The following is an 8,357-nucleotide window of genomic DNA, read 5'->3' as shown; positions in this document are numbered from 1 at the left end:
GAAGGCGAGTCGAAGACAACCCGAGGGACATGGAGGAATGCACCAGTGGAGTTCGCTGCACAGGCAGGGATCCGTCCAACTCGCACAAACCGAACACAACTCACGCGCCACGACGTACACTGTGCACCAGCCCCCCAAAACGAATCACCCCCCGAAGGACCAAGAAGCCCGACGAACGCGCGAAAACATTTAGAGAGGCCGAGCAAGCACCGGTTAGCGCGAATGCAAATAAGAAACGCAACAGGCAACTTTCGAGGGACATACTTCTCGCAACAAGCTTCCACAAGGAAAGCACAGGCAACTCGTTCGCACGCCAAAGCCAACCAAATGGCAATTTAACCGAGGGACATGCATTTCGCAAGGCAACTTGTACAATTACCCGAGGGACATGGCATGCTTGCCAAGGCCGTGGCTTGGCATGCTTGCCAAGGCCGTGGCATGACATGCTGCTGGCCAAGGCCGGGCATGCCATGCTGCTGGACAAGGCCGTGGCAAGGAATGATGGCCGAGGCCGTGGCAAGGCATGCTGATGGCCGAGGCCGTGGCGTGGCATGCCATGCTGCTGGACGAGGCCGTGGCAAGGCATGCTGCTGGCCAAGGCATTGGCATGGCATGCTGCTGCTGACCAAGGCTTGGGCTTGCCATGCTGCTGGCAAAGGCCGCGGCATGGCATGCTGCCGGCCAAGGCCGCGGCATGGCATGCTGCCGGCCAAGGCCGCGGCATGCCATGTTGCCGGCCAAGGCCGTGGCATGACATGCTGGCCAAGGCCGGGGCATGGCAAGCTGCTGGCCAAGGCCGTGGCATGGCAAGCTGCTGGCCAAGGCCGGGGCATGGCACGCTGCTGGCCATGGCCGTGGCATGACAAGCTTGCCAAGGCCGGGGCATGGCGTGCTGCTGGCCAAGGCTTTGGCATGCCATGTTGCTGGCCAAGGCTTTGGCATGCCATGTTGCTGGCCAAGGCTGTGGCATGGCATGCTGCTGGCCAAGGCCGTGGCATGGCATGCTGCTGGCCAAGGCCGTGGCATGGCATGCTGCTGGCCAAGGCCGTGGCATGGCATGCTGCTGGCCAAGGCCGTGGCATGACATGCTTGCCAAGGCCAAGGCATGGCATGCTGCTGGCCAAGGCTTTGGCATGCCATGTTGCTGGCCAAGGCTGTGGCATGGCATGCTGCTGGCCAAGGCTGTGGCATGGCATGCTGCTGGCCAAGGCCGTGGCATGGCATGTTGCTGGCCAAGGCCGGGGCATGGCATGCTGCTGGCCAAGGCCGTGGCATGGCATGCTGCTGGCCAAGGCCGTGGCATGACATGCTTGCCAAGGCCAAGGCATGGCATGCTGCTGGCCAAGGCTTTGGCATGCCATGTTGCTGGCCAAGGCTTTGGCATGCCATGTTGCTGGCCAAGGCTGTGGCATGGCATGCTGGCCTAGGCCAACGTGCCACCGCCACCGCCGCGGGCCGCCACTCGACGCATCCCGTGCTTGGCTATGTAGTTTCGATGCCACAAGCCAATGCCACAAGCCAAGCGATGGCATGTGCCAAGCGCCCGCCTAGGCATAGGCGTGGCCTGTGGCCTGGCCATGCTGGCCAGCCTTAAGGGAGGTGCCCCCCCCTTATAATAGCCTGTTAAGCCCTTTTCAATCTGGCAGGAGGAAACATCAAGCATGTTCGAGGAGTCATAATGGGGTTTTTTTAAAAAGTAATGGTTTTTTGCCAAAACTTTCAACATGAAAGTTGTATGAAATAATTTAATACACCATAAAAAAAATTATAAAAAAATATTTGGCCACCGGAATATTTTATTTTAATTTATTTCAATTTTAATACTTAAAAAGTAATAAAAATTACTAAAAATACTCAAAAAATTCTAGAAAAATTCCAACAATTATAAGATGAAGCACTAGTAATTATAGTAATTTTTTTAATTATTTTTTTATTTTTAATTTATTTTATTATAATTTTTATGAGTAAATAAATAATTAAAAAGCCCGACGAACGTGCAAAAACTCTTAGAGAAACCCAGCAAGCATCGGATAGCTCGAATGCAAATAACAAACGCAACAGGCAACTTCCGAGGGACATACTTTTCCCAACAAGCTTCCACTGGGGAAAGCACTAGCAACGGGTTCGCAAGTCAAAGGCAACCAAACGGCTATTACCCGAGGGACAAGCATTTCGCAGGGCAACATATACGTAAGTCAAAGCCAAACCAAATGGCAATTACACGAGGGACAGGATTGCTTGCCAAGGGCGTGGCATGCGATGTTCTAGCCCAAGGCAAAGGCACGCCACGCTGCGGGACAAGGCCGTGGCAAGACATGCGGCTGGCCTTGGCCTTGGCATGGCATGCCGCCGGCTTTGGCTGGGCTGCGTTGGCCTTGCCATGGAATGTTGCTGGCTTCGGATGGGCTGCCTTGGCCTTGGCCTTGGCCGTGGCATGGCATGCTGCTGGCCTTGGCCTTGGCCTTGGCATGGCATGCTGGCGGCTTTGGCTGGGCTGCCTTGGCCGTGGCATGGCATGCTGCTGGCCTTGGCCTTGGCATGGCATGCTGCTGGCTTTGGCTGGGCTGCCTTGGCCGTGGCATGGCATGCTGCTGGCCTTGGCCTTGGCATGGCATGCTGCTGGCTTTGGCTGGGCTGCCTTGGCCGTGGCATGGCATGCTGCTGGCCTAGGCCTTGGCATGGCATGCTGCTGGCTTTGGCTGGCAGCCTTGGTCGTGGCATGGCATGCTGCTGGCCTTGGCCTTGGCATGGCATGCCGCCGGCTTTGGCTGGGCTGCGTTGGCCGTGGCATGGCATGCTGCTGGCCTTGGCCTTGGCATGGCATGCTGCTGGCTTTGGCTGGCCTGCCTTGGCCGTGGCATGGCATGCTGCTGGCCTAGGCCTTGGCATGGCATGCTGCTGGCTTTGGCTGGCCTGCCTTGGCCGTGGCATGGCATGCTGCTGGCCTAGGCCATGGCATGGCATGCTGCTGGCTTTGGCTGGGCTGCCTTGGCCGTGGCATGGCATGCTGCTGGCCTTGGCCTTGACATGGCATGCTGCTGGCTTTGGCAGGCCTGCCTTGGCCGTGGCATGGCATGCTGCTGGCCTAGGCCTTGGCATGGCATGCTGCTGGCTTTGGCTGGGCTGCCTTGGCCGTGGCATGGCATGCTGCTGGCCTTGGCCTTGGCATGGCATGCTGCTGGCTTTGGCTGGGCTGCCTTGGCCGTGGCATGGCATGCTGCTGGCCTAGGCCTTGGCATGGCATGCTGCTGGCTTTGGCTGGGCTGCCTTGGCCGTGGCATGGCATGCTGCTGGCCTAGGCCTTGGCATGGCATGCTGCTGGCTTTGGCTGGGCTGCCTTGGCCGTGGCATGGCATGTTGCTGGCCTTGGCCTTGGCATGGCATGCTGCTGGCTTTGGCAGGCCTGCCTTGGCCGTGGCATGGCATGCTGCTGGCCTAGGCCTTGGCATGGCATGCTGCTGGCTTTGGCTGGGCTGCCTTGGCCGTGGCATGGCATGCTGCTGGCCTTGGCCTTGGCATGGCATGCTGCTGGCTTTGGCTGGGCTGCCTTGGCCGTGGCATGGCATGCTGCTGGCCTAGGCCTTGGCATGGCATGCTGCTGGCTTTGGCTGGGCTGCCTTGGCCGTGGCATGGCATGCTGCTGGCCTAGGCCTTGGCATGGCATGCTGCTGGCTTTGGCTGGGCTGCCTTGGCCGTGGCATGGCATGCTGCTGGCCTAGGCCTTGGCATGGCATGCTGCTGGCTTTGGCTGGGCTGCCTTGGCCGTGGCATGGCATGCTGCTGGCCTTGGCCTTGGCATGGCATGCTGCTGGCTTTGGCTGGGCTGCCTTGGCCGTGGCATGGCATGCTGCTGGCCTAGGCCTTGGCATGGCATGCTGCTGGCTTTGGCTGGGCTGCCTTGGCCGTGGCATGGCATGCTGCTGGCCTTGGCCTTGGCATGGCATGCTGCTGGCTTTGGCAGGCCTGCCTTGGCCGTGGCATGGCATGCTGCTGGCCAAGGCCTTGGCCTGGCATGCTGCTGGCTTTGGCTGGGCTGCCTTGGCCGTGGCATGGCATGCTGCTGGCCTTGGCCTTGGCATGGCATGCTGCTGGCTTTGGCTGGCCTGCCTTGGCCGTGGCATGGCATGCTGCTGGCCTAGGCCTTGGCATGGCATGCTGCTGGCTTTGCCTGGGCTGCCTTGGCCGTGGCATGGCATGCTGCTGGCCTTGGCCTTGGCATGGCATGCTGCTGGCTTTGGCTGGCCTGCCTTGGCCGTGGCATGGCATTCTGCTGGCCTTGGCCTTGGCATGGCATGCTGCTGGCTTTGGCTGGGCTGCCTTGGCCGTGGCATGGCATGCTGCTGGCCTAGGCCTTGGCATGGCATGCTGCTGGCTTTGGCTGGGCTGCCTTGGCCGTGGCATGGCATGCTGCTGGCCTTGGCCTTGGCATGGCATGCTGCTGGCTTTGGCAGGCCTGCCTTGGCCGTGGCATGGCATGCTGCTGGCCTAGGCCTTGGCATGGCATGCTGCTGGCTTTGGCTGGGCTGCCTTGGCCGTGGCATGGCATGCTGCTGGCCTTGGCCTTGGCATGGCATGCTGCTGGCTTTGGCTGGGCTGCCTTGGCCGTGGCATGGCATGCTGCTGGCCTAGGCCTTGGCATGGCATGCTGCTGGCTTTGGCTGGGCTGCCTTGGCCGTGGCATGGCATGCTGCTGGCCTTGGCCTTGGCATGGCATGCTGCGGGCTTTGGCTGGGCTGCCTTGGCCGTGGCATGGCATGCTGCTGGCCTAGGCCTTGTGTCACGCCCCGATAATTTCTGTGACACGAGGAGCAGCATTTGAAGTGGCCAAATGTGCTGGAAGGATCCGGAAGGAGCCAGAACAGGCTAGAGTATGCTGGAAGGCTCTAGAACGTGGTGGAAGGGTCTAGAGTGGCCTGGAAGATTCCAGAAAGTGGAAGAACCTTGAAGTGTCCAGAGAAGTCTGGATGGGTCTGGAACATCCTAGATTATGCTAGGAGAAGCCTACCATGTACTACACTAGTGTAGAGAATTCTAGAATGTAGTAGATAGGATAGATGTCCTAGATAGTTCTATGGAATGTTCTAGATGAGTGATTGTAGCCCTTGGATCAAAATGATCTGGGCCATCCAATGGAGAGGAGGATGGCTATAAAAGGGTGAGGGGTCTCATTTGTAAACCAACCAAGGAGTGGAGATCCAAGAGAACACTTGTAAGTGTGAGTGTGAGAGCATTGTAAAGCTTTGTACACGGCTATACTTGTAAATTCAACTTGTATAGTGAAGGCATTCTTCCACCTAAATCTTGTGTGTCTTAGTGTGGTTGAGTGGGTAAGGCTGACTTAGGTGCAACCACGAGGGTTGGAGACATCTAAGGCCGCACGGAAGGCTTGCGAAGTCTAAGTCCGTGACAGTTGGTATCAGAGCAGGTTACGTGAGAAAGTAACTGCGGTAGGTGTACATGGCTATGACTGGCGACGAAGGGAACGTCCCCAAGATGAGGAGACTCTCAACAAGTGACTCGATGGCAACGTCGGAGGCGGTGGCACGACTCGAGGGGATGATGGAGGATGTGGTGGGAAGGCTCACTAGGCTGGAGGAAGTGCTAGTTGGCCCTGGCAAGCCCACACCTCATATCAGTAACTTTTTCTCCTATTTTGCTAGTTTGGTTGCTAGGGTGGGAGAGCTGGAGGAGAAGGTGGACTCCCAGCAGAAGGCCCTGGATGCAAGAGCAGCTAGCTTGGAGTTAGAGTTGGAGTTGTGCAAGAAGGCCATCATTGCTGGCAATGGAGGGAATGTGGCTCCAACCAGGAAGAAAGTTCGTGCGCCAGAACCTAAGAGCTATGATGGTGCAAGGGATGCCCGGGAGATTGACAACTTCATTTGGAGCATGGAGCGGTACTTTGAGAATGTCGACATCGTGGATGAAGACGAGAAGGTGCAGACCGCCACCATGTATCTGAAGGACACTGCCATGCTATGGTGGAGGAGGCGGTATGCCGACATGGAGAAGGGGTTGTGCAAGATAGAGACTTGGGCTGAGCTCAAGAGAGAGTTGAAGAAGCACTTCTACCCTGTCAATGTCGAGTACCAGGCATACAGGAAGCTGCGCAAGCTAAAGCATGTGGGGACATTGCGGGACTATGTGAAGGAGTATTCCGCGCTATTATTAGAGATCCCCGACATGGCGGACAAAGAGGCAATGTATGGCTTCCTGGATGGGTTGCAGACTTGGGCAGCAAGGGAGTTGCAGAGTAAGGGGGTGAAAGACCTTGCAACTGCACTAGCGGAGGCAGAGAAGTTGGATGACTTCAAGACGCTAGGGAAACCCAAGGGCAAAGGCGGGAGACAATCTCCACCAACCACCGATGACGAGCGCAGTGATGGAGAGTCCCCCAAGAGGCGGGAGCGGCGCAAGGATGGGCAACGCACAGGATCTCCAAAGAAGAGGCACGAAGGCAAAGGGCGGCTCGAGTGTTTCTTATGCAACGGACCGCACTTGGTGAGGAACTGCCCAAAGAAGACGCTTAGTGCCATGAAGAAGAAAGCGGCGAAGGGCTCCGATAGTGAAAGTGCTTCAGAGAAGGAGGCCCAACTGGGGAGCATCCAACTTCTTGGGTCGGTGTCCAAGAAGAATGAGAAGATGCAGGAGCCCAGGAGCATCCAGAAGAAGGATGTGCTCTACGCGGAGGTGAAGGTTAACGGGATGACCTCACACGCGTTGGTTGATACGGGTGCCACACACAACTTTGTAAGCACTGAAGAGGCCAAGAGGCTGGGCTTGAAGATGAAGGAGGACAAGGGTTGGTCTAAGCCAGTGAATGCAGAGGCGAAGCCAATCCAAGGTCTGGTGAGGAGTGCTGACATGGCGATTGGAACTTGGACTGGGCAAGTGGAGTTGTCGGTCATTGAGATGGATGACCACCCCATGATCCTAGGGATGGATTTCATGAGGAAGAACAATGTGATGCCAGTCCCACACACTGCAACCATGTTGTTGCTTGCAGGGGATCGACCATGTGAGGTGCCATTGGTGGCCAGGAGTCAGCTACTCAAAGACAAGCAGAAGGCACTTGCGGCAATGCAGCAGGGTGAGCAGCATGTCCAGGGCAAGGGCGAAGTAGCAAGCACCAGCAGCAACAGCGGATACAGATCATATCGAGACGTGGTGGCTCGGTATGCTTCTGCGTGACGAGGGCGTCACGGGATTGGGTGGGGGAGAGTGTCACGCCCCGATAATTTCTGTGACACGAGGAGCAGCATTTGAAGTGGCCAAATGTGCTGGAAGGATCCGGAAGGAGCCAGAACAGGCTAGAGTATGCTGGAAGGCTCTAGAACGTGGTGGAAGGGTCTAGAGTGGCCTGGAAGATTCCAGAAAGTGGAAGAACCTTGAAGTGTCCAGAGAAGTCTGGATGGGTCTGGAACATCCTAGATTATGCTAGGAGAAGCCTACCATGTACTACACTAGTGTAGAGAATTCTAGAATGTAGTAGATAGGATAGATGTCCTAGATAGTTCTATGGAATGTTCTAGATAAGTGATTGTAGCCCTTGGATCAAAATGATCTGGGCCATCCAATGGAGAGGAGGATGGCTATAAAAGGGTGAGGGGTCTCATTTGTAAACCAACCAAGGAGTGGAGATCCAAGAGAACACTTGTAAGTGTGAGTGTGAGAGCATTGTAAAGCTTTGTACACGGCTATACTTGTAAATTCAACTTGTATAGTGAAGGCATTCTTCCACCTAAATCTTGTGTGTCTTAGTGTGGTTGAGTGGGTAAGGCTGACTTAGGTGCAACCACGAGGGTTGGAGACATCTAAGGCCGCACGGAAGGCTTGCGAAGTCTAAGTCCGTGACACTTGGCATGGCATGCTGCCGGCTTTGGCTGGGCTGCCTTGGCCGTGGCATGGCATGCTGCTGGCCTTGGCCTTGGCATGGCATGCTGCTGGCTTTGGCAGGCCTGCCTTGGCCGTGGCATGGCATGCTGCTGGCCAAGGCCTTGGCCTGGCATGCTGCTGGCTTTGGCTGGGCTGCCTTGGCCGTGGCATGGCATGCTGCTGGCCTTGGCCTTGGCATGGCATGCTGCGGGCTTTGGCTGGCCTGCCTTGGCCGTGGCATGGCATGCTGCTGGCCTAGGCCTTGGCATGGCATGCTGCCGGCTTTGGCTGGGCTGCCTTGGCCGTGGCATGGCATGCTGCTGGCCTTGGCCTTGGCATGGCATGCTGCTGGCTTTGGCAGGCCTGCCTTGGCCGTGGCATGGCATGCTGCTGGCCAAGGCCTTGGCCTGGCATGCTGCTGGCTTTGGCTGGGCTGCCTTGGCCGTGGCATGGCATGCTGCTGGCCTTGGCCTTGGCATGGCATG

This window comes from Camellia sinensis, unplaced genomic scaffold, assembly GCF_055761805.1.
Source record: "Camellia sinensis isolate YWXY unplaced genomic scaffold, ASM5576180v1 Unanchor6, whole genome shotgun sequence".
NCBI lineage: Eukaryota > Viridiplantae > Streptophyta > Magnoliopsida > Ericales > Theaceae > Camellia > Camellia sinensis.
This window is presented reverse-complemented; position numbering follows the sequence as displayed.